General features: G+C 46.9%; 1 non-coding gene across 1 annotated transcript; it reads left to right on the top strand.

Annotated features, from left to right (window-relative positions):
• The first annotated feature begins 18,964 nt into the window (after positions 1 to 18,964).
• On the top strand, positions 18,965 to 19,155 carry LOC114607933 (U2 spliceosomal RNA). The gene has a single exon (XR_003709257.2). It is a non-coding gene; the product is annotated as a U2 spliceosomal RNA (small nuclear RNA).
• The last annotated feature ends 857 nt before the right edge of the window (positions 19,156 to 20,012 follow it).

Raw genomic sequence — 20,012 nt, 5'->3', positions numbered from 1 at the left:
CCCTCCTCTATATGACATCCTTTTATATACTTGAACATGGCTATCATATTACCCCTCTTCTCCAGGCTAAACATGCCCAGCTCCCTTAGCCGTTCCTCATAAGGCATCGTTTCCAGGCCTTTGACCATTTTGGTTGCCCTCCTCTGGACACGTTCCAGTTTGTCAGTGTCCTTCTTGAACTGTGGTGCCCAGAACTGGACACAGTACTCCAGGTGAGGTCTGACCAGAGCAGAATACAGTGGCACTGTTACTTCCCTTGATCTAGATGCTATACTCCTATTGATGCAGCCCAGAATGTTGTTGTTGTTATTATTCCTGCCTTGCAAGGGGCTGGACTGGATGATCCTTGGGGGGTTCCTCTCCAATTCTCTGATCCTATGATTGAAATCACAGCTGCAAAAGTGGACCAAGACCCCTAGACAGTGTCCTGAACCCAGTTGCTGGTGGAGGAGAAAGTGGTTGGTCCTTCCTGCGCAACGAAAGCAAAAGCCATGTTTGTTGATGGAGGGAACGCGACTTTGTGTGCACTGCTGGTGGTGGGGAGATAGAATCTGAAACAAATGTGATTTTTGGCAGTGGCCACGGCTGCGAGGCCACGGCAAGGCTGTCGATGACCTTGGAAGAAGGTTGGATAGAGCACTCAACTGGGAGAATGGTGCATCCTGGGAGAGATGGGAAAGGTCTTTGGACCACAGGAGAATGACAGGCTTGGAGCAGGGAGGCGGAGGGCCACTGGAGAGCAGGATCACCCGCTAAATTTGGTGCTGGGGACTTGGTTGCCAGGGGAGGTGCCAATGAAGAGGAGGACGTTTCGGGGAAATAAACTGTATGGTGGCTGGATGGAGGGGCTCACAGAAGAGAGACAGATGGAGGAATGAGAAAGGGAAGGTTAAAGCATTTAAAGACGTACGACTTGGCTATAGGATAGCGAGTTTGCAGAAGGAGGGGGGTGAGACAGAAGCGTAGCCAGAACAGCTGAGAAGGCTCCAAACTGTAAAGTCAAATTGAGGGGGTGGGTTGAATAATTTGCCGCGGTTCAAAGGGGCACGGTGAAGAGGGGCGGGAGGAAATCCAGATGGGATGGGAGCCAGGGCAAAGGTAGAAGGCGAAAGCTCCCTTCGGTTGTGAAATCAGCTCCTACGGAAAACAGGGGAGGAACCCGAGTGAGCGAGTTTGGGAGCAAGGGGAAGGGAAAGGGGGGAGGACACCTCAGAGCCTCAGGGCTGAACAGCCTCCATCTCCCACCCACCCATTTGAAATTCACGGTTTTGGGAAACGGGGGGAAAGTGTTTCTGAATTGGGGAAGACCAAGTCTGTTTCGTAGACATTTCATAATAGAACCGTCAAATTGGAAGGGACCCAAAGTGTCATCTAGCCCCATGGGGCCTTCTGAGGGAGCTGAACGTTGGAAAATTCAGGACAGACAATAGGAAACATTTCTCAACACAGCACATAGTTAAGCTGTAGAATCTGCTCTCGCAAAATGTGTGCCAATGCCCATTGGGTTGGGTAGAATTAAAACGGGATGAGACAAATTCAAGTGGGGTAAGGCTACCAGTGACCTGTGCCGGATTTACGTATAAGCTAAACAAGCTATAGCTTAGGGCCCCACTCTCTTGGGGGCCCTCAAAAAAAATTAAAGGAAAGAAAGACCTGGATGTACATTTCTAAAATACAGTGGTACCTCTGGTTGTGAACGGGATCCGTTCCGGAGCCTCGTTCACAACATGAGCAGAACGCAACCCGCGTCTGTGTGTGCACAGGTAGCAATTTGCCGCTTCTGCACATGCGCGTGACATTATTTTGAGCATCGGCACATGCGCAAGTGGCGAAACCCGGAAGTAACCCTTTCCGGTACTTCCAGGTTGCTGCGGGAGGCAACCTGAAAAAATTTAACCTGAAGCAAACGTAAAAAGAGGTATGATTGTATAAGATAAAAAACAAATACTTTGATAAAATACATATTTTATTATGCACAAATGGCTTCAGATACCTATTAGGTCCATGAATTACCAAACAGCATATATTCATTGCAAAAAACAGGGACAATTTGTTGTTGACAAAGGACAGCTGGACATAGAAAGGGCCCCATTACCTTCAGTAGCTTAGGGCCTCATCAAACCTAGATCCGGCCCTGCCAGTGACTACCAGTCATGATGGCTATGTTCTGCCTTCAGTGGTGGAGACAGTAGGCCTCTCAATAACAGGTGCTGTGAGTTATGAGTCCTGCTTGCTTTCTGGTCCTCCTTGCAGACTTCCCAGAGGCATCTGGTTGGCCACTGTGAGAAAATAATAATAATAATAATAATAATAATAATAATAATAATAATAATAATAATAAATTGTTATTATTTATACCCCGCCCATCTGGCTGGGTTTCTCCAGCCACCCTGGGCTGCTTCCAACAAAACACTAAAATACCATAAGCTATTAAACATTAAAAGCTTCCCTAAACAGGGCTGCCTTCAGATGTCTTCTAAAGGTTTGGTAGTTACCTTTGTCTTTGACATCTGATGGGAGGGGGTTCCACAGGGCGGGTGCCACTACCAAGAAGGCCCTCTGCCTGGTTCCCTGTAACTTGGCTTCTTGCAGCGAGGGAACTGCCAGAAGGCCCTTGCACTGGACCTCAGTGTCCGGGTAGAATGATGGGGGTGGAGACACTCCTTCAGGTATACTGGACCGAGGCTGTTTAGGGCTTTCAAGATCAGCACCAACACTTTGAATTGTGCTCGGAAACATACTGGGAGCCAATGTAGGTCTTTCAAGACTGGTGTTATATGGTCTTGGTGGCTGCTTCCAGCCACCAGTCATCAGGATGCTGAACCTGGTCTTCCTTTGGCCTGATTCAGCGGGACTTGTCTTTGTTGGGATACTGCCTGGAAGAGGGGGGCATCAGGCAGGCCCCCAGCTGGCTCCAGCCCCCGGCCGGCAGCCGGTCTCCCTTGGAACAGCATCAATCAGCGGCATGAGCCTCAGATACGTTTAGAGACCTGTGTACGCTCTATCAGCAGAGTGTGTAAATCTTCTCACAGCAGAAGAGGCGGACAGAGAAATGTGTAAGCATAATGTACAGCATTTATTCAGCAGAGTCCAGGAACAGAGGAAAACATGTCTGCTTCCCTTTGTCTCCAGCAAAAACTGTTCAGTTTCTGTTAATTGGTTCTCGTGGGAAACTTGCAGATTCTAGCTTCGCACAATTAACTCAGGCTGGTGTCAATTTACTCTTGGCAGAAAGCCCAGGTCTGCTTGACCTAGAAACTACTCACTCTGATTGGTTAACGACCAGCACTCAACTCTGTTATCAAGGGATTGCTAGCTCAGTTTGATGTGAGGTGCTGTGTATGGTTTTGAGAGAGAGAAAGAGAGGGTTTATTTTACTTTTACTTGTATGCAGAAACTCTGCTGTTTTATTTTCTCCTTTTTAATAAATCCTGTAAATAGTTATTCTGAGTCTAGCTGATTTGTCATTACTGCCGCAACTAGCTTCTTCGCTGTGCAGGAAAACTCTGCTACGTTTGGGCTAAAGCCAATAGGGCTATGCCTGACACTTCAAAGTTCCATGAGGTTATGGGCATTGTGCTGCCAGCCTGAGTTGTGGTGGTGTCAGCATCAACGGCATTGGTTCCAGTAGTTCCAGAAGTTGTTGTTCTCTGGCTGGTTCCTGACTGTGGTGAGCTGGTGACGCAGCGGACACAAGGACAACAGCTGCAGCGTGTGAGTGCTGGGTGCTGTGGTTCCTGTTTTCTCTCTCGGTGGTCGTGAGTAGCTGGTTCCGGGTTCCAGGGACATCGCTCTCAAGATGGCCTCACAACCAGTTCAGATGGCTTTTGAGCGTCTGAATGACTCCAATTACTTGCTGTGGTCGGAACGCATGCAGGCAGTGCTGCAGAGGGATCGTCTCTGGCAAGTGGTGAGTAAGTTTCCTGCGAAGCCTGATGATGAAGACCTCGACAAAGACCAAAGAGCAAGGGCCACAATTGTCTTGGGGCTGGAAGATTCCCAGTTGCCGTATGTGAGGGGAATCAAGACAGCTAGAGGTGTGTGGCAAGCACTTAAAGAACTCCATGTGCGTGAGACAGCGGTTTCCAAGCTGTTCATTCGCAAGGCATTGTACAAGGCAATGTTACAGCCTGGGGTTACAATGCAGGAACACCTACACAGTTTACAGTTAAAGTTTGTTGCGCTACAGGAAAGAGACTGTGCGTTAGACCAGCAGGAGAAGGTGGCTATTATTTTGAGTTCTCTCCCGGAAAGCTGGGATAATTTAGTTTTGTCTCTAGAAGGCATGCAGGAGCATGATTTATCAGTCAGTTACGTTACTGGGCGTTTGATTGAAGAATGGCAGAAGAGGCAAGAAAGGTCGTTGGCTGCAGAGGCTTCTACAGGTGGGCGGTTTGGAAGGAGTTCTCATGCCGTGCCAGAGGTGAAGCAAAAGCAGCGTACTGGTGAGGAGTCAGCGTTTGCTGTTAGGCGTTGTTTCCGATGTGGGTCTTCAGCGCATCTAAAACGACAATGTCCGGAGTTGGTCAAGTCTCAGTTGCCGGTGCAGGAGCAGAGACGAGATCAGCAGCAGCAGCAGCGTAAAAGGAAATTCTTCAAACGAAAACAGTCGGCTCAGCTGGTGACCGGCGAGGTCAAGATTGCTGATGAGAAACAAGCGGTCTGGGTGGTCGATTCAGGAGCATCTCGCCACATCGTAAATTCAGATGAATTGTTTGTTTCCAAGAACTCAGCACAGTGCAGCCAGGTGGCTCTAGCAGACGGAAGTACTTCCGAAGTGATTTCGGGGGGTGCAGTTTTTGTTCCTTGTCTTCGTGAATGCCTGCAAAATGTACTTTGTGTGCCTTCATTAAGGAGCAATCTGATGTCTGTAGATTGTTTGCTAAAAGCTGGGTTTAAAGTGTATTTTGAAGGAGACAGTTGCATTATTAAGAAGGCTGGTGAGATTTTAGGCACTGCTAAGTCGGAGGGAGGCTTGTTTTGGCTTAAAGCAGGATCTCAAGTTGCAGCAGTAGTCAGTAAATCTCAGCCTGCAGTGAATAACAAAGCTATACATGACAACTGTGTGCACTTATTGCATAGGAAAATGGGGCATGCTTGCTGGAAAAGTGTACTAAAAATGTCTGAATTGGCTGATGGGGGTAATTTAAAGAGTTGTAACAAGTACCTTGATTGTAATGTTTGTAAAAAGGTTAAAACCCACAGAGTCTCCTACCCCAGAAGTGACAGAGTTAGTGAGTCACCGCTACAGCTGGTTCACATGGATGTAATTGGTCCATTTGCTGTAAGCAGGGGTGGATCACGTTTTTCACTAACAATTGTGGATGACGCCACGCGTTACTCCTGGGTTTTTCCCATGAAAAATAAGGGTGACGTGTTCACTAAGTTTAAAGGCTGGGTGGCATCTGTGGAAAGATTTCTGTCCATTAAACTCAAAAGGATTCAGACGGACAGAGGTGGCGAATTTATGTCAAATGCTTTTAAAGATTGGTTACAAAAGCGTGGCATTGGGCATAGAAAAACGAATGCTTTTTCCCCAGAGGAGAATGGCGTTGCAGAGCGAAAAAACAGATCTTTACAAGATATGATGTTTGCCATGCTTGACGATGCTGATTTGCCCATGTCTTATTGGGGGGAGAGCATGCTCACCGCGTGTTATCTCCAAAACAGGCTCTTTCATCAAACAATAGGTACAACCCCGTACTTTAAATTGTTTCAGAAAAAACCCAAAATTGACCATTTGCATGTGTTTGGATCAAAAGCCTGGGTATTAATTCCAAAACAAATGAGGAAGAAGGGAGATCCTAAGACCAAACAGTTAGTGTTTGTGGGTTACCAGGAGCTTGGAAAAGGTTTCCGCTTTGCTGAAGGGACAAATGGCATTGTGATCTCCAGGAATGCCAGTTTTTGTGAACATAGTGGCTGGGAGAGACTACATGCCAATACTGAGGTTTGGTTTGAACCTTCCCAGGAGCTTCATGACTCTGAAAGTAGACACAGAGAATCAGAGTCTGAGGGGGAGGAAAGTTCAGATAAGAGCTCTCAAGAAAGTGAAGTTAGCCAGAGACCAGTGGCTAAGCAACAAAAGAGAGGTCGTAGTTCTGAGGAGGAAAGTGGGTCAGAAGAAAAATTTTCTCCCAGAAGATCTAAAAGACAAAACAAAGGAGTGCCTCCGGTGCGTTTTTCTCCTGATACTGCAAATGTGTTTAGTGTGATTGCAGAACCCAAGAGTTTTCAGGATGTGTTAAAGTTACCAAAAGAGGAGGCAGAGCGCTGGAAACAGGCAATGGAGGAAGAGATGTCCTCTCTGAATGAGCACAAGGTCTTTACACCAGTAGCAGCGCCTGAGGGGGCAAAGATTGTAGGCTGCAGGTGGGTGTACAAACTTAAACCTCTGGTGACAGGAGAGTACAAATACAAAGCTCGTTTAGTGGCTCAAGGATATTCTCAGAGGCCTGGAAAAGATTATGACGAGACTTTTTCCCCTACTGCTAAGGGGGACAGTGTAAGGCTGATTTTAACGCTTGGAGCAAAGAGAAAACTCCTGTTAAACCATTTTGATATTCAGACTGCATATTTACATGCACCAATATCAGAAGACCTGTATCTAGCCGAACCGCCTGGTTATGAGACAGGTTCCAATAGAGTGTTAAAATTAAACAAAGCTCTATACGGTCTCAAACAGGCTGCAAGATCTTGGAACAAATGTTTCCATGAGGCCTTAGTGTCATTTGGTTTCAAGCAGAGTACAGCTGACAATTGTGTTTATGTACGTGGTACAGGCAGTGATCAAGAGTTTTGTCTGATTTATGTAGATGATGTTTTGTACGCCTGCAAAACAGATAAACAAACTAAAAGGTTTGCCAAGCAATTGTCCAGTAAGTTTAAAGTGAAAGACTTAGGCCCGGTTAGGACATATCTAGGGTTGGAAGTGTGCTGGGCCCAAGATGGCAGCTGTCTAATTAGTCAGCAGAACAAAGTTAAACAACTACTGACTACATACAGGATGCAGGATTGCAAAGGGGCAGTGGTGCCTATGGATCCAGGTTTCATAAAAACACTTCATATAGATGAGAGTCCTGAATTTGAACATCCTGATGTATATCACTCTGTAATTGGAAGTTTATTGTATATAGCACAGTGGTCCAGACCTGATATTAGCTATGCAGTAGGCATATTAAGTAGATTGGTCTCAAAACCCACACTAAATGCCTGGAAAGGGGTAAAACAAGTTCTGAGATATCTCAAACAGACAATTGGCTATATGTTACAATTAAATTCTTCAGAGGATGAAATGTTGAGTTGCTACTGTGATAGTGACTGGGGAAATTTGCCGGATAGAAAATCTGTCACAGGACTAGTCATAATGGTCGGTGGAGCTTTAATCAGCTGGCGGTCACGCAAGCAAGACGTTGTAAGTGTGTCATCAACGGAATCAGAGTACGCCGCATTGAGTGAATTGTGCAACGAGGTGATTTATTTCAAGCATTTGTTAACAGATTTAAACGTAAATTGTGGAGAACCAGTACAAGTTTACATTGATAATCAAGCTTGTATAACATTAAGTAAAACAGAGGGTTTCAAATCGCGTTCCAAACATATCTCTGTAAAATACCAAAATGTACGTTGCTGTGTACAAGACAATATAATCACCTGTACTTATGTATCAAGTGAAGAAAATGTAGCAGATGTGTTAACTAAACCATTGGCAAAGATAAAGAACAAGCGAATGTGCAAGGGTTTAGGTTTGCTGGAAAAATGATCTCCTACATAGGTGTATTTGGTGTTAATTGTTCAGCAGAATCTGTGAGGGGGTGTTCAGTTTCTGTTAATTGGTTCTCGTGGGAAACTTGCAGATTCTAGCTTCGCACAATTAACTCAGGCTGGTGTCAATTTACTCTTGGCAGAAAGCCCAGGTCTGCTTGACCTAGAAACTACTCACTCTGATTGGTTAACGACCAGCACTCAACTCTGTTATCAAGGGATTGCTAGCTCAGTTTGATGTGAGGTGTTGTTAGGAGTAGAAGTGCTGTGTATGGTTTTGAGAGAGAGAAAGAGAGGGTTTATTTTACTTTTACTTGTATGCAGAAACTCTGCTGTTTTATTTTCTCCTTTTTAATAAATCCTGTAAATAGTTATTCTGAGTCTAGCTGATTTGTCATTACTGCCGCAACTAGCTTCTTCGCTGTGCAGGAAAACTCTGCTACGTTTGGGCTAAAGCCAATAGGGCTATGCCTGACACTTCAAAGTTCCATGAACACAAAAGCTGTATACAAACGGAAGTTCCCAGCGAGTGCTGGAAGTAAACAGGCATGTGACACAACAGCCATGCCTGCTCTTTTTAAGGTGAAACGGAACTATATCCTAATAGTCTTATGTCCTTATTTGTATTTTCCTCCTCCCTTCCATTCTGAGCAGGTTGTCCACAAAGAACAATGGAGGATTAAAGAATAAAGATTTAAAGAACAAGGAAGAAAATACAGATGGGAAGGGAAGTTAGTCTATGCACCAGGGATCTATGCACAAAGGGTGGCTAGATCAGGATTTACTGGTCGATCTTGGGATGATCTACAGTAGATCTCAAAGGGTATCTGACTCATGACTGTTTTTGTTACCATCTAAACTCTAATCCAGGGACATGGGTGGCGCTGTGGGTTAAACCACAGAGCCTAGGACTTTGCCGATCAGAAGGTTGGCGGTTCGAATCCCCGCGACGGGGTGAGCTCCCGTTGCTCAGTCCCTGCTCCTGCCAACCTAGCAGTTCGAAAGCACATCAAAAGTGCAAGTAGATAAATAGGTACCGCTCCAGTGGGAAGGTAAACAGTGTTTCCGAGCGCTGCTCTGGTTTGCCAGAAGCGGTTTAGTCATGCTGGCCACATGACCCGGAAGCTGTACGCCAGCTCACTTGGCCAATAAAGCGAGATGAGTGCCTCAACCCCAGAGTCAGCCACGAGTGGACCTAATGGTCAGGGGGGGGGGTCCCTTTACCTTTAAACTCTAATCCAATCATTTAATATTCTTTTCCACTTTCTGTATGCACAGTTGTCCTAGTTTCTGCACTTGCATGGTTCAGTGGCGTAGCGTGGGTTGTCAGCACCTGGGGCAAGGCAAGTAATTTGCGCCCCCTAACCCGTGGATTTGCGCCCCCTAACCCGTGGATTTGCGCCCCCTAACCTGTGGATTTGCCCTAACCCCAGATGTTGCGCCCGGTGCGGCCGGCCCCCCCTGCACCCCCCACGCTACGCCACTGGCATGGTTCACTCATAGTTGCACTGCATTCTGGATTTCGTAGTCTTAAAGATGCCTTCGCTGTCAGTACATGCCCTGCATAATGTCATGAAAACACAGGACGTGACCTTCCCTTTCTCTGCTGCTGAAAATCATGCAGCCCTTACTGGACAAACGTGTAGCAGATGAGAACAATGCAGCCCCACTCCCAGTCACCCAAAAAGTCTGACCACCATTTTTTAAAAAGCACACAATCTTGTGCATTCACAACACCTCTCTTTCTTATGATGAGAGGATTTTCCCTTGCTCCCAACGCCTTCATTGTTCCTTTGCTTCATTCTGCCCATTACTCCTCCTGAATTCTGGTTTTGCTAGGAGCATGTCTAAAATTACTTCCAGAAGTCGAGTAGTAGATGCTGTTTCCTACAGCTTTCAATTTCTTCAGCTCATTTGTATTTTTTTCACCTCTCTCCAAAGAACACCAAGGGCATTGATAAAACATGGCAAAGAAGCGATCTTGACGTGGTCTTGTGAACGACGGCATCGAGATTATTTTTATGTGGTGTTCTACTGACGCATAAGAATATAAAAGACTAAGAAAGAGCCTCGCTGCTGCATCAGACCAGAGAACCGTCTGGTCCAGCGTCCTCTTCTAACAGGGGCCAACGAGATGCCTACGGGAAGCTTGCAACAGCACTCTGTTTGCTGGTGTTCTTCAGCAACTAGTATTTGGAGGCATATGGCATTGGAGGGACGACACAGTCATCTAAAGATAAGGTAAGGTAAAGGACCCCTGGATGGTTAAGTCCAGTCAAAGGCGTCTATGGGTTTGTGACGCTCATCTCGCTTTCAGGCCGAGGGAGCCAGCGTTTGTCCACAGTTTTCCAGGTCATGTGGCCAGCATGACCTGGAAAACTACTGGCACACGGAGGACCGTGACGAGTGCCAGAGCACACGGAAACACCATTTACCTTCCCACCGCAGCGGTACCTAGTTATCTACTTGCACTTGCATGCTTTCAAACTGCTAGGTTGGCAGGAGCTGGGACAGAGCAACGGGAGCTCACCCCATCATGGGGATTCGAACCACCGACCTTCCGATCAGCAATCCCAAGAGGCTCAGTGGTTTAGACCACAGGGCCACCCGTGTCCCTACAGTCATGAAGGCTAATAGCCATTGATACAGTAGCTTGATTCTCCATGAATTTGCCTAACACCCTTTTAAAGCCATGCAACTTGGTGGTCACCACTCCTTCTTGTGGCAGTGAGTTCCACAGCTCAACGAGGAACTGTGCCAGGAAGAAGTCCTTCCCTTTTACCTCTCCCGAATCTCCCATCATTCGCCTTCAGTGGATAACCCTGTTGGGTTCCGTTATTATGAGGGAAGGATAAAAACTTCTCAGCTTCTCCAATGCTATGCTCCCCTCACCTTCCCTCTAAAACTAATAGCGCCAAACAAAGGGAAAAAAAACCTTTTCATGAAATGGTTGTTGCTTCAGCTGCTTCATTTTGGCCGTCCTTTTTGACATTTTTCTTCATTAGCCATTTTGAGTTGCAGTGGCCAGAGCTGGACACAATATTTCAAGTGTTGTCTCACCACAGAGGCCTGACAAGATGGTATTTTTATATGTATATATTTTCGATCCTTTTCCAGATTCATCTATAACAGGGAATTTGCCTTACTTCAGAATCGTTGCACACTGGGTCAAAGTTTTTGAGCTGTATCCATCATAACCCCAAGATATCTTTCCTGAGCAGCCACATCACTTAAGGGTCTTGGGTTCTTTTGCTTCAGTGTAAACCACCTGACACTTATTTACATCGAACCACATCTGTCATTTTAATATCTACTCAACTTGTCTTTGAGAGATCCTTTTGGGTCTCCTCTCAATTCCTTATTGTTTTAACATCCCACCCCCCATGTTGCGCCACTAGCAGACTTGGCCATCTCACTGCTCAGCCCCTAATTCCAGTTCATTTATTTACCAAAGGTCCCTTGGGAGATACATGGAGGACCATGGGATGCAGGAGACGCTGTGGTCTAAACCACTGATTCTCTTGGGCTTGCTGATCAGAAGGTTGGAGGTTCGAATCCCCACAATTGAGTGAGCTCCCATTGCTCTGTCCCAGCTCCTGCCAACCTAGCAGTTCGAAAGCACACCAGTGCAAGTAGATAAATAGGTACAGCTCTGGTGGGAAGGTAAATGGCATTTCCGTGCGCTCTGGTTTCCGTCACGGTATCCCGTTGCACCAGAAGCGGTTTAGTCATGCTGGCTACATGACCCGGAAAGCTGTCTGTGGACAAACGCCAACTCCCTTGGCCTGAAAGCGAGATGAGCGCTGCAACCCCATAGCTGCCGTTGACTTGACTTAAACCGTCCAGAGGCCCTTTACCTTTTACCTTTTACATGGAGGACCCCACTGTTCACACCCCTCCATTTAAAGAACTGTCTTTAACCAGTTACCAATTAGCTTGATCTCATTCGCTATACATTCATCCAGCAAGGGCTGTGAAAACCATTTCACATTCTGTATTTTTGTGACGTCATGCATGGGAATTACTGGTGGTGAATGTAATTTTAAGGCTTCAACACCAACAACACAGTGCAATGACCAGTGAAATGAGGATGTTAAGGAACCACCCACTGCTATGAGCAAATGTCTGATTGCAACAATATACTTCTTATGTGTGTGTAATACTGATGTATGGAAGTGAGAGCTGGACCATAAAGAAGGCTGATCGCCGAAGAATTGATGCTTTTGAATTATGGTGCTGGAGGAGACTCTTGAGAGTCCCATGGACTGCAAGAAGATCAAACCTCTCCATTCTGAAGGAAATCAGCCCTGAGTGCTCACTGGAAGGACAGATCCTGAAGCTGAGGCTCCAATACTTTGGCCACCTCATGAGAAGAGAAGACTCTGATGCTGGGAAAGATGGAGAGCACAAGGAGAAGGGGACGACAGAGGACGAGATAGTTGGACAGTGTTCTCGAAGCTACCAACATGAGTTTGACCAAACTGCGGGAGGCAGTGGAAGACAGGAGTGCCTGGCATGCTCTGGTCCAGGGGGTCACGAAGAGTCGGATACGACTAAACAACTAAACAATAACAAATTACTGATGCTCATATACTTTCCTGCATCAGGAATGGATAAATCTGTGGCCATCCATGTTTTGCCAGACTACAGTTCCCATCATCCCTGGCTATTAACCATGGATGTTGTAGTCCAATGAGATCTGAAGGGCAATAGGTTCCCAATCCCTGCTTTATGCTGGGTAGGAAACGGCAGGTGCCCAGTTCTCTACACAATGAAAAATGTAACTGTGTGTTGCTGTTGGTTAGAAGGTAGTCTGATAATGCCGAGGTTGCAGGTTCAATTCCCGTATGGAACAGCTGCATTGCAGGGGGTTGGTCTAGATGATCCTCAGGGTCCCTTTCCAACTGTACGATTCTATGGTTCTATGGTTCTTAGCACATCAGTTCCTCTGGAAACAAATGGATAAACTCAGAGGAGCATTCGCATCCCCATTGAAGAAGAAGAAGAGGAAGAGTTTGGATTTGAAAACCCTCTTTATCACTACCAGAAGGAGTCTCAAAGCGGCTAACATCCTCCTTTCCTTCCTCCCCCACAACAAACACTCTGTGAGGTGAATGAGGCTGAGAGACTTCAGAGAAGTGTGACTGGCCCAAGGTCACCCAGCAGCTGCAGGTGGAGGAGAGGGGAATCGAACCCTGTTCACTAGATTACGAGTCTACCGCTCTTAACCACTACACCAAGCTGGCTCTCAAGTTAGTGGCTTTCAGCACTGAAGTGGGGGTTGCTAGGAATGGACACACAACCCCTTGGACGTCATGTGAATTAACCAGCCCCAGCCTTCCCCAACCTGGTGCCCTCCAAGTGTTGTTAGACTCGGACTCCCACCCACCCCCGCCAGCCTGACAGATGGCCCAGGATAATGGGAGTTATAGTTCACCAACACTGGGAGGGCACCCTGTTTGAGGAAGGCTGCTCAGAACTACCTGTTGGCTGGTGCAAGCCATACAGTTTTTCCTCTCTTCTTATAGACCTGCTGTCTCCCCTCCACCGGTTTCTGGATTAGTGGCTTCCAGGCAGAGCTGGAGATATGACACTTCTCCCTTTACTGAGTAATCACCATGTTCCAGACTATGAAAATAATTCAAAGCAGGAGGTATTTTGACTCCCCTCCCCTCCCTCCACCCCCACCCCTCTTTTCATGTAATAAATGGGAAACATGTTATCCAGCACAATGGAAAAATGCTCAAGCCACGCTCAGCTCCCTAAGCACTGGACCTCCTCCTTTCCTCCTTTCTCCCCCCCCCCACTTCTTTGTCGAATAATAATAATAATTTAACCATAACCATCAAACTGGAAAATGAATAAATGTCAGGTTCATTTCAATAAATCTGCACACGAGTGAGAATAGCGATCGTAATGAAAGCTTTTCACGACATATGTTTGGACGGAAGACAGCGGGGATTTTTCTTTCCCCCCTTTTCAAACCCTGAGCATGTGTTTTCATGAGACAGGCCTGCCTGGATGTATTTAAGAAGGGGGGCGGGAGCCGTAAGGATGAAATGGGGCCAGAGCCTGGTCCATTTTCCTCTCCAGTGCTTCAAACTGTCAAGCATAATGACCTCACACATGGATATATATATGTCTCTCTAAATCGGAGATGAGCTCTGCTCAGTTGAATTGCTGGGCCGCCCTGACACACTTCGATTTGGACCGGTGGTCCTTGCCTAGTCTGTGTGAGAAGATTCTGCTGGATCAGGACATTGGTCTCTCCATCCCACCATCCTGTTCTCACATAGGCCAACCAGATACCCATGGGGAGCCCGCAAGTAGGAACTGAAGAAAACAGTGCTCCCCTGTCCTGTGGATAGTCTTTAGCATCCTACCTCTGTTGTTTCCCAGGGGGTGGTCACTGTCACATGTTGACAGCTTCTAGGAGCCCCAGGTGAGAGCTGAGCACAGGGTGGGGACCAAAAATACGATAATCTTTATTGTCCTTGTCCCATACAGAACAACAAAATTGAAAAATCTACATCAGACATTCAAAAACCAACAAGCCTGCTATCCCAGCTATCCCAACCTGGTTAGCCCCCTAAAAACTCTGATACAGTGGTACCTCGGGTTAAGTACTTAATTCGTTCCGGAGGTCCATTCTTAACCTGAAACACCACTTTAGCTAATGGGGCCTCCTGCTGCCACTGCGCCACCAGGGCACGATTTCTGTTCTCATCCTGAAGCAAAGTTCTTAACCCGATTAGCAGAGTCTGGATTAGCAGGGTCTGTAACCTGAAGCGTATGTAACCTGAAGCGTATGTAACCCGAGGTACCACTGTACTCCATTTTTAAATATAATATACTCCCATACAGACTCCTTAGGTAAGGTAAAGGGACCCCTGACCATTAGGTCCAGTCATGGCCGACTCTGGGGTTGTGGCACCCATCTCGCTTTATTGGCCAAGAGAGCTGGCGTACAGCTTCCGGGTTATGTGGCCAGCATGACTAAGCTGCTTGTAGCGAACCAGAGCAGCACATGGAAACGCGGTTTACCTTCCCGCCGGAGCGGTACCTATTTATCTACTTGCACTTTGATGTGCTTTTGAACTGCTAGGTTGGCAGGAGCAGGGACCAAGCAACAGGAGCTGTCTCTCAAGACACCCAGATGCCAATCAACAAATGGCAAACTGATGTGGCAATGTTGAGAACAGGAAAAGCTGGCGAAATGAGAAGATGAAACCTGCACATTTGCTCATCCTTATCTGCAGGCAGAGACGTCACAATGCCGACAAAGGTCCATATAGTTCAAGCTATGGTTTTCCCAGTAGTGATGTATGGAAGTGAGAGCTGGACCATAAAGAAGGCTGATCGCCAAAGAATGGATGCTTTTGAATTATGGTGCTGGAAGAGACTCTTGAGAGTCCCATGGACTGCAAGAAGATCAAACCTATCCATTCTGAAGGAAATCAGCCCTGAGTGCTCACTGGAAGGACAGATCCTGAAGCTGAGGCTCCAAGACTTTGGCCACCTCATGAGAAGAGAAGACTCCCTGGAAAAGACCCTGATGCTGGGAAAGATGGAGGGCACAAGGAGAAGGGGACAACAGAGGATGAGATGGTTGGACAGTGTTCTTGAGCATGAGTTTGACCAAACTGCAGGAGGCAGTGGAAGACAGGAGTGTCTGGCGTGCTCTGGTCCATGGGGTCACGAAGAGTCGGACATGACTAAACAACAACAATCTGCAGGCAGGACCTGAACACAAGAGCAAGAGCATCATCACTGGCTGGATGTGACTGGAATGGAGTTGGGACAATGACTGAGCTTCCTGGAACTAATAACAGCTGAAGAAGGCAACAGACATGGAAAGGCATGGGTTTTCCAGAACATGGCTAAGGAGACTCGTGAAATGCTTCACGCTTTCCCACCTACCACGTAAAAATACGTCAGGACCACTTAGAGCCGAAATGCGACATTTGCACGCACGCCTCTCTTCTGCCTCTCCATCACCGCCTCGCTCGGTCCTGGAGGCTGACGGCGCGTCTCCTGAAACTCATTTCTGCGCTGCGTTTCAACAAGCAAGAGGCCCGTAATGCCTTCCAGATGTTTTATCACCCGACGTGTGATGTACACTTTGCTCAAATTCCTCCTCCGTGCCTGGATCCCTTCTCTCTCCCCCCCCCCTTCCCAGATCTCTCATTTGCAGGATTACATGTGCCCCTAATCTTTAGGTTCACAGCAAATGGAAAGTATTTTGCTCAGCTGCTCCTCCGCCCTAGCTATTTCCCATCACTGATGTAACACCGGGCCAAGTTAAGGATAGGACAGGCTTGGCCACTAAAGCCCCACCCCTTGAGCACATTATGCTTTGCCCCAGATAAATTGGTCCTCCCCCCCCCCAGAAAAAAGGAAAAGAAAAACCTTTAGGGACCATCTTGGTCCAGGAAACTTATGTTTCCACATCATCAGTGATGGCAGGACATGATCCAGACACTCGCTGGCCTGCACAGTGGTACCTAGGGTGGTGTGACCTCCTGCAACCCACAGTATCAATGGGGGAACAGGCCAAGAGTGGACGACCTTTGGCCCTCCAGATGTTGTTGAATGACAACTCCCATCAGCCCTTGCAAGAATGGCCAATGGCCAGGGAGGATGGGAGGTGTGGCTCAGAAACATCTGGAGGGGCAAGGGTTTGGGACTAGCGCAATTTCCCAGTGTCCCTCACCTGGTCCACAACCAGGCCTTTAGCCTTTATGCGGGTGGCGCTGTGGGTTAAACCACAGAGCCTAGGACTTGCTGATCAGAAGGTCGGCAGTTCGAATCCCTGCGATGGGGTGAGCTCCCGTTGCTCGGTCCCTGCTCCTGCCAACCTAGCAGTTCAAAAGCACGTCAAAGTGCAAGTAGATAAATAGGTCTTCTCTGGCGGGAAGGTAAAGAGTGTTTCCGTGCACTGCTCTGGTCCGCCAGAAGCGGCTCAGTCCTGCTGGCCACATGACCCGGAATCTGTACGCTGGCTCCCTTGGCCAATAAAGCGAGATGAGCGCTGCAACCCCAGAGTCACCCACGACTGGACCTAATGGTCAGGGGTCCCTTTACCTTTATCTGTGGCCTTTTAGAAATGGGTGGGATGTTTTCAATGCGTTTCTCTCTCCTGTTGGTTTTAATGGGGTTTACTGTCTCTTTGTTTGTGTGGTTGGAAGCCGTGGCTTTTTTTCTGGTGGGACGCAGGGGTACGCATACCCCTAAACATTTTGTGACTCTAAGTTTGGCCTCATCGAGGGGCAGTATTTCAATATAAGCAGGAAAATGAGAGTACCCCTAAACATTTTTTTTTAAAGAAAAAAAAGCACTGGTCGGAAGTACCTTTGGGTTGCCGTGGGTAAGATCAAGTGATAATGACAATAATGACAATGGTAATAGTGTCTTTAAGAATAGCCCATCCTTCTGATAGTAAATTGTCTTTGAAAAAATTAATTAAAATTAAAGTTTTCAAATACAGTGGTACCTTGATTTAAGAACAGCTTAGTTTATGAACAACTTGGATTAAGAACGCTGCAAACCCGGATGTAGGTGTTTTGGTTTGTGAACTTTGCCTTGGAAGCAGAACATGTTGAGTGTGTTCCATTTGTAAATTGAGTCCCCCGCTGCTATAGGAAAGCACGCTTTGGTTTAAGAATGCTTTGGTTTAAGAACGGACTTCCGGAATGGATTAAGTTCGTGAACCAAGGTACCACTGTATACATTTCCACCATTAAATATCCACTACTGCAGCAATACATTTGTCGACTTCCCTTCTGGCCCTTCCATGGTTCTTTTAATTTCCCCATAATTTCTACATATTCTAATAAAACCATTTAGTTTAATTTTCCCCCTTGCTCTTGGATCCTGGGGGGATGACCATAGGGATCAGCGGTAGAGCGTCTCCTTTGCTCTCTGTGCCTTCCTGTCAGTCAGGCTTGGCTATGTGTTGGACATCACTGAGGGCAAGGGATGTCATCAACATGAACTGAGTGAAACAGGGTTGCTTGGCATGCTGGAATAAACGGAGCTGTTTTTCCACACAGCCAAAAATGGCTGCAAACTAAAAACACCAATGGATTGACTCAGGACTTCTCTGGTCAATGCCCTTCTTGCAGTCTCCCTTGGCCAGTTCAATCTGTGCAAGTCAAGATTTTGGTTTTCTCTCTCTACGAAACTGTTATAGTAATTCATCAGATGCGTCTCCCTTCACTCCCCCGCCATCGACTGGTCCAAACTTCTCAGCTCATCGTTTTCCTCTTCTCTTGACCTCCCAGAAAGTAAAACTGTTTAGAATTTCACTTCAGTAAATCAAATTATGGTTTAGGCTGGTCCCACTATTCCGCTTCAGGTTTTAACACCGCAGTTGGACACACTCAATGCCCACAACCTATATATCCGCAGAGTTATTCATAGTAAGAAACAGAAGCACGAATTGTATTGGGTGGCGAGTCGAGCCAAAATTGCTCAGCTTTTTATGGATATTTTTTTCAGCGGTGCTGGAAAATGAATTCTCCTCCTGCACTATTGGAGGTGATATTTCAGCCCCTGTTGCAAAAACAGCAAGGGTAGGGGGTAACCTTTGGCCCCAGCAAGTATGGCCAATGGTCAAGGATGATGGGAGCTGTAGTCCAGTAGCATCTGGAGGGGCATATCTGACTGAGCACATGAATGTTTTGAATCACTCCATTGATGCTGTGATCCCTGATTGAGTGGGGTCATCCACGTGACTCATTCAGGGTAGAGGAAGAGGGATTAACCTGAAAATATTTGATATATATTCATGTTCCAGTTGAAGAAACAATTTGTTGTTGTTGTTTAGTCATTTAGTCATGACCGACTCTTCGTGACCCCCTGGACCAGAGCACGCCAGGCACTTCTGTCTTCCACTGCCTCCTGCAGTTTGGTCAAACTCATGCTGGTAGCTTCGAGAACACTATCCAACCATCTTGTCCTCTGTCGTCCCCTTCTCCTTGTGCCCTTCATCTTTCCCAACATCAGGGTCTTTTCCAGGGAGTCTTCTCTTCTCATGAGGTGGCCCAAGTATTGGAGCCTCAGCTTCAGGATTCAGGATCTGTCCTTCCAGTGAGCACTCAGGGCTGATTTCCCTCAGAATGGATAGGTTTGATCTTCTTGCAGTCCATGGAACTCTCAAGAGTCTCCTCCAGCACCATAATTCAAAAGTATCAATTCTATCGCTTCTCGGCCTTTTGGCTAAGATCAAGTGTATTATCTGTTCTTATCAGTTTAATATCTGATATGTCCTCTATTTGAGGACTATATATTAAATGGATTTTTGGAGCTGGGAGATGGAATAGGGGCTTGCTCCATCCACTCCATGCATCGACCTGGTATTGCAGTACCTCCAGGAACGGTGCAAAAAAAAACAAAAAAAAAAACAAAACAAAAAGTATCAATTCTTCGGCGATCAGCCTTCTTTATGGGAAGAAACAATAGGTCTGAGCAACCTTGGTGGGTAGCTGGTGGGTTTCAAACCCTCCATGAGTTAGGGACTTCCCCTGTATGCGAAGACAGACTCTGGAGGAGTGAGAGAATGAGACCAATAGTGTGTCCAATGGTCAAGAAGGCAGTTTCTGCATGTGCTGTAGAGGGAAGCGAAGAGCAGATGGGGCTCATCAACCTGGGAAGGGAGCCCATCTAGAAGAAGGAAAACTGTGATCCTAAACTGCCTTTGGAGATATCTTTGTGAGAAGAAAAGGCTATGGAGTAAACCCTACACAAATTTGGAATGGAGTCTGTAAGGTGGCTGAATAGCGCCTTATCTGCCTCATTCTGGCAACTCCTGCAGCCAAGCTGGGGTCAAATGCATTGCTCCTGTTGTCTTGTTGTCTGGGCAGCCCAATACTTCCATACACACAGCCCAGACTTGTGTCCCATGAGGTCATTTTGGTGCTACTAACGCAACGGTTTGACCTCACCCCTGGAGGCACACTCCATTGTCACTCAGGACAGATGGGTGCCAACAACATCTGCTCTGGTCAGACCTCACCTGGAGTACTGTGTCCAGTTCTGGGCACCACAGTTCAAGAAGGACACTGACAAACTGGAACGTGTCCAGAGGAGGGCAACCAAAATGGTCAAAGGCCTGGAAACGATGCCTTATGAGGAACGGCTAAGGGAGCTGGGCATGTTTAGCCTGGAGAAGAGGAGGTTAAGGGGTGATATGATAGCCATGTTCAAATATATAAAAGGATGTCACATAGAGGAGGGAGAAAGGTTGT

Source organism: Podarcis muralis, chromosome 12 (genome assembly GCF_964188315.1).
Source record: "Podarcis muralis chromosome 12, rPodMur119.hap1.1, whole genome shotgun sequence".
NCBI classification, from domain to species: domain Eukaryota; kingdom Metazoa; phylum Chordata; class Lepidosauria; order Squamata; family Lacertidae; genus Podarcis; species Podarcis muralis.
Note: the sequence above shows the minus strand (reverse complement) of the source record. Positions and strands in the feature narration are given on the sequence as shown.